At 46.6% G+C, this 7121-nt stretch overlaps 1 long non-coding RNA gene across 1 annotated transcript; it reads left to right on the plus strand.

Moving 5' to 3' along the window:
• The first annotated feature begins 313 nt into the window (after nt 1-313).
• Nucleotides 314-910, plus strand: LOC146870067 (uncharacterized). The gene is made up of 4 exons (XR_014958922.1): nt 314-428; nt 519-614; nt 722-780; nt 885-910. It is a non-coding gene; the product is annotated as an uncharacterized LOC146870067 (long non-coding RNA).
• Nucleotides 911-7121: the final 6211 nt, after the last annotated feature.

The raw sequence follows: 7121 nt of genomic DNA on the forward strand, positions 1-7121 counted from the left end.
AGGATGATAATGAACAGTGTTAAATGAATAATGATTTATTATGTGCATTTCATGATACCTTGGTGGTGGGTATCTTTCCTGTCATACTTTGGTGATGGGCACGAATTAGGAGTAATACAGAGAGTCAAGCTAATTGCTTACAAAAACAGCATGTATTAAACTCTATTAGCGCTTTTTGGATACTGATTCGGCTCATTGTAAATCGTACGATTGGTAACACAGTTTAAGTCTATTTTTAGTGTTTACAAAGCAGATCTATGGAGGTACGCTCCACGTAGCTTTCGTCAAGTCCGTTTTTGATGGCTATAACGCGTGATGACGTTTAAAACGCAACACGGAAGTCGTCCTTGGATAATGGACGTAAAACGTGGTCTTTTCCGTTTGTCGGGAACGCGAGACTGATACTGAAGATGATTCTGAGATTTTAGGTAAGCGGTCAGCGATTTAGAGGGAGAGAAGACGATAATAAATATTTGGACGCAACAACTTCTTACATCGGGTTTTTCTATATGTTCTAGGTGACGAATAACACTGGGTCACCGGATAATCATCCAGTAAAACATACAGCTGGAATTCTCTTTAAACAACCGCGTTCAACTCATGCTCTTAAGGAGGTGAGGTTCATTTTGAGTTTAGTTATTTTGTTATGTAGATCTATCTTTCTGTTGCGAGAATCACACGTTATTAAGCTGGTATATAAAACTATACTTTACGTTTCTAGATGTTCCTGAAAGGGGATGAAATTTTGAAACATTGATCACTCATACACATTACTATCAGGTATGAGCTTGGTATTCACGAAGATGTGAATTTATTAAATTATTTTGTTTGACGGTCTGGGTCAATAAGAAGTCTGGTCTCTTTCTATTTTTCTATTTTTACAGGGAAGGATTAACTAGTGACAGAAATAGTAAGTGAAAGCCACATATGTATATGGGTGAGATAACACGATGGTGAAGGGAATAAGGGATGTTAAAAAAGTTTCTTGCAAATGTGCACCAACTGAGAGCGGTCTCCTTTTTCCTTTCTTCTAGAAAAAACCCCCTGACGAAGGGACTTCGAGTCCCGAAATGCATTGGGTTCTGGCACCAGAGTTCTGGTACCACAATAATTGTGTGATAAATTGTACAATGTAAAACGTCAATGATGTGAAACAATGTCATGGAAGTATATGTTTGATTTACAAATATTGAATGTTGATTATGTTCATAATGCTAAACACTATAACTGCCAATTGAAAAATAAACGGCATTGAATGTTAAAAAGAAACTAGGCTGTGCAGATTGCTGTCCTGGTCACCACTTAGGGTCCAGGCCACCTTTTCCATTTACTTTCAACTTAGACATCTCGACTTCAGTACCCACCCAGCAGGGCCTGCTAGAAACATTCTCTCATTTTATTCTAATCGTTTTCTGCAAACGTATTATTTCTACCCACGCCATCTGTTGCAACCCAGTTACTCAGGCTAACTAATAAAGTATTTGTAATGTCTCTACAACTGTATGTAGTGTTACGGTATCATAAGCAATAATGGTGGTGCCACCTGGTTATTCAAATGAAAGCCACCAACATATAGTTCCCCTTAAGGATCAGGTAAGGGAACATCAGTTTAGTCTACCCGTCCTTTCATCTCCATCTCAATTCCATTTCCATCCATTTACAGAAAGGAGGGGCAGTAACATGGCGTACTTCAAGGTGACACTTTTTTTTTTCTAATCATGACAATTTTTGAGACAGTGTTATTCTATAGACAATTAGACGTGCACTGGGGAGGTGCTGTGTCTCTGTTTATTCAAAAGCATGTTCACAGCATCCTGTGAAATGAGTGGCTAAAGCGAGCCCAACCGATTGTCTCATGGAAATGGCCACCGTCATGACCATTCCTAGACAGCTCCTAACAAGCCGACTTGCGTACTTACAAGACAAAACAGCATACAATAATATATGTACCAAGCACAGAAGCCAAACAAGAAAAAAAAGTTTCAAGTGTTAGGCATTCAGAGTTAAGGCGCATGCACTCCATGCACCTCATTTAATGTGTTAGTTACCCAAGGAGCTAATCTCCTACCCCCCTTTGACAGTAGGTGACCTGAGAAGGAAACCTCCTATCAACAATACTTACTCCTTTTAAAAACAAACTTCCTGGCCAGTCAAAACTAAAGATAAAAACAATTTGTTAAAAATGAGTGTCTCTAGTTGGCAAAGGTAGGTACCTTTGTCCAAATAGGTACCCTCCCCTCCAGTCAGCGTAAGGGAAATACACATTTTAGATAACCCCTGCTTACCCCCCATAGTAGCTTGGCATGAGCAGACAAGCTCATCTGAAAGGCAATGTACAAAGCATTTGTGCCAACACTCACAATAACACAGTGAAGACACCACAAAAGGACACTACACCAAATGCACATTCTCTTCCTCTGTCACACTGAAACAAGTCCACAAGGAGACAGAAACGCACAGAAACGTTGGACAAGAAAAATATCTGCTTCCTAAAAGTGCTGTGTTCAAACACAGACTTTAAAAACCATACTTACTTAAAGATGTATTATCAAATTATTAGCTCATTCCTATTCTCCATTGTATCCATATGAAGGATATACTCGTTAAATGTTGTAAAAATTCCCCATTCTGTCCTATCAGCAGGACAGCCCTTCAATAGTGAAAAAGGAAAATGGCATCTTTTCACCACCAGGACACGCCACACACACCAGCACACATCAGCACATATGCCACTCCTCGCATACACCATGCCCCACCCGGGGGGGTTCCCGGGCCCACCATAGGGTTGCCCTATGGACGAACTGCATGCAGGCACTGCAGTGGCAGGCCAGAGACGTCTTTTCCGGGCTACTCATGTGGATGGCACAATTAGCGCTGCAAGCCTACTAGTAGCTATTTTTTCACCAGCCCTTGCACAATCAGTGCACTGCATTAGGGATCTACTAGTAAAAACAATATGCCAATCACGGAGAACCAAGCACAATATCAATTTACACAGAAAGCACTCGCACTATGACACTGATCAGCAGTGGCAGAATACCCAAAGCATCTAAGATAGCAAAAACGAAAACCAGCACAGCATCAAAACATAGGAGGTAGAGGCAAAAAGTCAAGGGAAACCACGCCAAGGATGCCATGTCTAACACAATGCAACTGTACTGCCCTGCAACTTTGCTGTGTCTAAAAAGATGCGCAGGTAATTATCTTTTTTTAAACTTTTTATAGATGCCCTGTCTTTCTGCATGGTCCTAAGAGGCGCAGCAGAGCCCGTATCTCTTACCAGCCAATGCTATTCCAGACAAGAACCTATCATTTACATTCTATAAGCAATACTGCCCAAGAAAGCGCTTTAGATCAGCGACAGAAAAATATTGAGCAGCAGAAGAAGCATAATAATAGCCAGAGCAGCAGATAACAGGAGGGCCACATTTTTATCTTGCCTTTGAACTGCACACGGGTCAGTCACAAATTGTAATACAATGTACTAACCTTCTCCTCACCAACACTTTTCTCAACCAAATCCGGAATCATACACAACAAGGCTCGTGAAATCTGTAGGAATCCCAGCTCTTAATCACCTGTTGCCCACAAAGTGGGTGGCACATCCTCAAAACTCGGGGGGAAAACAAACACTACTCTCTACTTACTTTAAGGCCCATCATCAGACATTCACCTGCCTGAGGGCAATGATAATAGGATGCCAAACCCATCACATGCTCACCACAACTAGGTATTAACTGAAATGAAAATTTCACAATAAAAAAGGACCAATAATCGGAGCAAGATAGCGCGGACATTAACTAATGTGTCTGAAACACCTACCATTACACGCATAGCACTGTACTATTTTAAATACATAACAGAAAGAAAAATATAGACCAATTACTTCCCTATTGCAAAAACACAATAAAAAAGACACAAATCCTGTCCACTAAAAGCTAAAAAGCACCTTCGCTCTCTCATCTTTCCTCTGACAACAACAACCAGAACAGTCTGAACATCACAGCAGGAATAGAAACAGCAGAAAGAAAAGGACAGCATTTGCAAATTGACATTTCTGAGAACAATGCTACAGCTGTCTCCTGCTGGGCCTCTTTAAACTGTACATACGCATTTTAACTCACCTTTCATTCCCTGCAAACAATTTTCCTGAGCAAACCCTCTCTGTATCATCATATTTTTTCTCTTTCCTTAAACTCTTTCTACTTCATTCCTTGTCCGGCACTATAGTACCCTTCACCACTAGACTGACCATCGCTGCATCCACTTCACATTCCGGAAACCCACCACGCACCACCGCACCCAACAGATCCCTCGCCGCTGCAGGAGCAAAGTCACCGAAGACCAGCTCACCACCACCCTCGCCCGGAGCCCATCTGCCGACTCCACCGACCCCGACACCGCCGCCCGCATCCTCAGACAGTGGATCGACGACTGCGCCAACACCCTCGCCCTGTTCAAGAAACCACCCAACAACCACAGCAGCAAGAAAGCCAGCTGGTTCACTGAAGACCTCCAGGCCTCCAAGCAAACCTGCCGAAAGCTAGAAAAGCACTGGCACCGTGAACGAACACCGGACAGCTACGCAGCCCACAAGAACGCCACCCGCAGACACCATTCCCTCATCAGATCTGCCAAAAGGGCCTCCTTCAAAGACCGCCTAGACAACAACGCATACAACAGCAAAGAGCTCTTCAACATCGTGAAGGAACACTCCAACCCCAGCTCCAACACCGACATCCCACCTACGCAAGACCTGTGCAACTCACTTGCCACCTTCCATCGCAAGATCGCTGACATCCACGACAGCTTCAACGCCACGACCGCCCCAACAACCACGGAGACTCCCGTCTCCACGACCACCATCCGCACCGACCGCCTGCTCTCCTGGACCAACATAAACGACGACGACACCATCAAAATCATGAACACCATCCACTCCGGATCCCCGTCAGACCCATGCCCACACAACATCTTCAACAAAGCCAGCACTACCATCGCACCCCATCTCCTGAAGGCCATCAACATTTCCTTTGAGACAGCAACCTTCCCGGAGAGCTGGAAGCACGCCGAGATCACCGCCTTACTCAAGAAACCCAAGGCAGACCCCAAGGACCTCAAGAACTTCCGGCCCATCTCCCTGCTCCCATGCCCGGCGAAGGTCATCGAGAAGACCGTCAACAAACAACTGACCCGCTACCTCGAGGAGAACAGCATTCTGGACCCGTCTCAGTCCGGGTTCCGCAGCAACCACAGCACCGAAACTGCCCTCATCGCCACCACCGATGACATCAGGGCACTGCTAGACAACGGAGAAACCGCGGCCCTCATCCTCCTGGACCTGTCAGCCGCCTTCGACACGGTATGCCACCGCACACTACGCACACGCCTCCACGACGCCGGGATCCAAGAGAAGGCGCTGGACCACCTCCTTCCTCTCCGCCAGAACACAGAGCGTCCGCCTCCCCCTCTTCTGCTCTGATGCCACAGAGATCATCTGCGGCATACCCCAGGGCTCATCCCTCAGCTCAACGCTGTTTACCATCTACATGGCACCGCTCCCCAACGTCGCCTGACTGCACAACCTCAACATCATCTCCTACGCCGATGACACCCAGCTAATCCTCTCCCTCACCATGGACCCCCACACCGCCAAAACCAACCTTCATGAAGGAATGAAAGCCGTCGCCGATTGGATGAAGAACAGCCGACTGAAGCTGAACTCAGACAAGATGGAGGTCCTCATCCTCGGATTCACCCCCTCGGCCTGGGATGACTCCTTGTGGCCGACCGCACTAGGAACAGCTCCAACACCCACCGACCACGCACGCAACCTAGGGGTCATCCTCGACTCCACCCTCTCCATGACAAAGCACGTCAATGCCGTCTCCTCCTCCTGCTTCAACACCCTTAGCATACTTTGCAAGATCTACAAGTGGATCCCCACCGAAACGAGAAGAACGGTCACCCAGGCCCTCGTCAGCAGCAGGTTGGACTACGAAAACGCCCTCTACGCAGGAGCCCCGGCCAAACTCCTGAAACGACTTCAGCGCATTCAGAACGCCTCTGCACGCCTGATCCTCGACACCCCTCGCCGCAGCCACATCACACCCCACCTGAGAGACCTGCACTGGCTCCCCGTCAGCAAAAGGATAACCTTCAAGCTCCTCACCCACACACACAATGCACTCCACAACACTGGACCAGCGTACCTCAACAGACGACTCAGCTTCTACACCCCCACCAGCTAGCTTCGCTCCGCCGACCTCGCCCTCGCCGCAGTCCCCCGCATCCAAAGAGTGACCTCCGGCGTAGATCGTTCTCCCACCTCGCCGCCAAGACCTGGAACACCCTCCCCATCCACCTACGGCAGACCCAAGACCTGCTGACCTTCAGAAGACTCCTCAAGTCCCGACTTTTTGAGCAGTAGCAGCATACCCCCGCGCCTTGAGACCCTCACGGGTAAGTAGTGCGATTTACATATGCGATGATTGATTGATTGATTGATTGATCGTTCAGAATACCGTCTAGCTGCTTTCCTTGAAAACTAACCAAGATTTACTGTACGTGCACCTTAATAGGGTCAGAGAACAGCAATCCAATAACCAACTGAGTCACAAAGAATCTCACGCAACCGGCTCCAGGACATTCTACCCTGCAGTGTTGTGGAAACTCTAGATACACACTTTCACAAAACTCATGAACCAATTGTTTTTAGCTCCTGTGTCGTTCTTTTAATCTTTTCCCAAGTAACATCTTTTGCTTGCACTTTGTGGTAGGAAAGTCCGCGCTGCGCATCTCTGCCTGTCTGTGTCAGGAGCTGGGCATGGCCCCCACCTTCCTTTCTTGCTTCACGGAACTCTCTCCCCAGCGTGGGCCCCCTCCTTGGGAATTCCTCCCTTGTCTCACCGAAGGCCATAGCAAGCCTGCCACACACTGAATTCACAAGCTATGTTTTTCAACTCTGAAAATCCTTTTATTCAGCCTCAAGACACACTGCCTGGAGTAATGCTTGAAACACTTTTTCCAAATTAAATACACGTGCTATTTTGAGAAAATCCAAATGAACACACCCACTCAAATCAGTCATAAATTAACTTCTGAGCATTGCACCAAGTTAC

Source organism: Triturus cristatus, chromosome 1_1 (assembly GCF_964204655.1).
Source record: "Triturus cristatus chromosome 1_1, aTriCri1.1, whole genome shotgun sequence".
Taxonomy (NCBI): domain Eukaryota; kingdom Metazoa; phylum Chordata; class Amphibia; order Caudata; family Salamandridae; genus Triturus; species Triturus cristatus.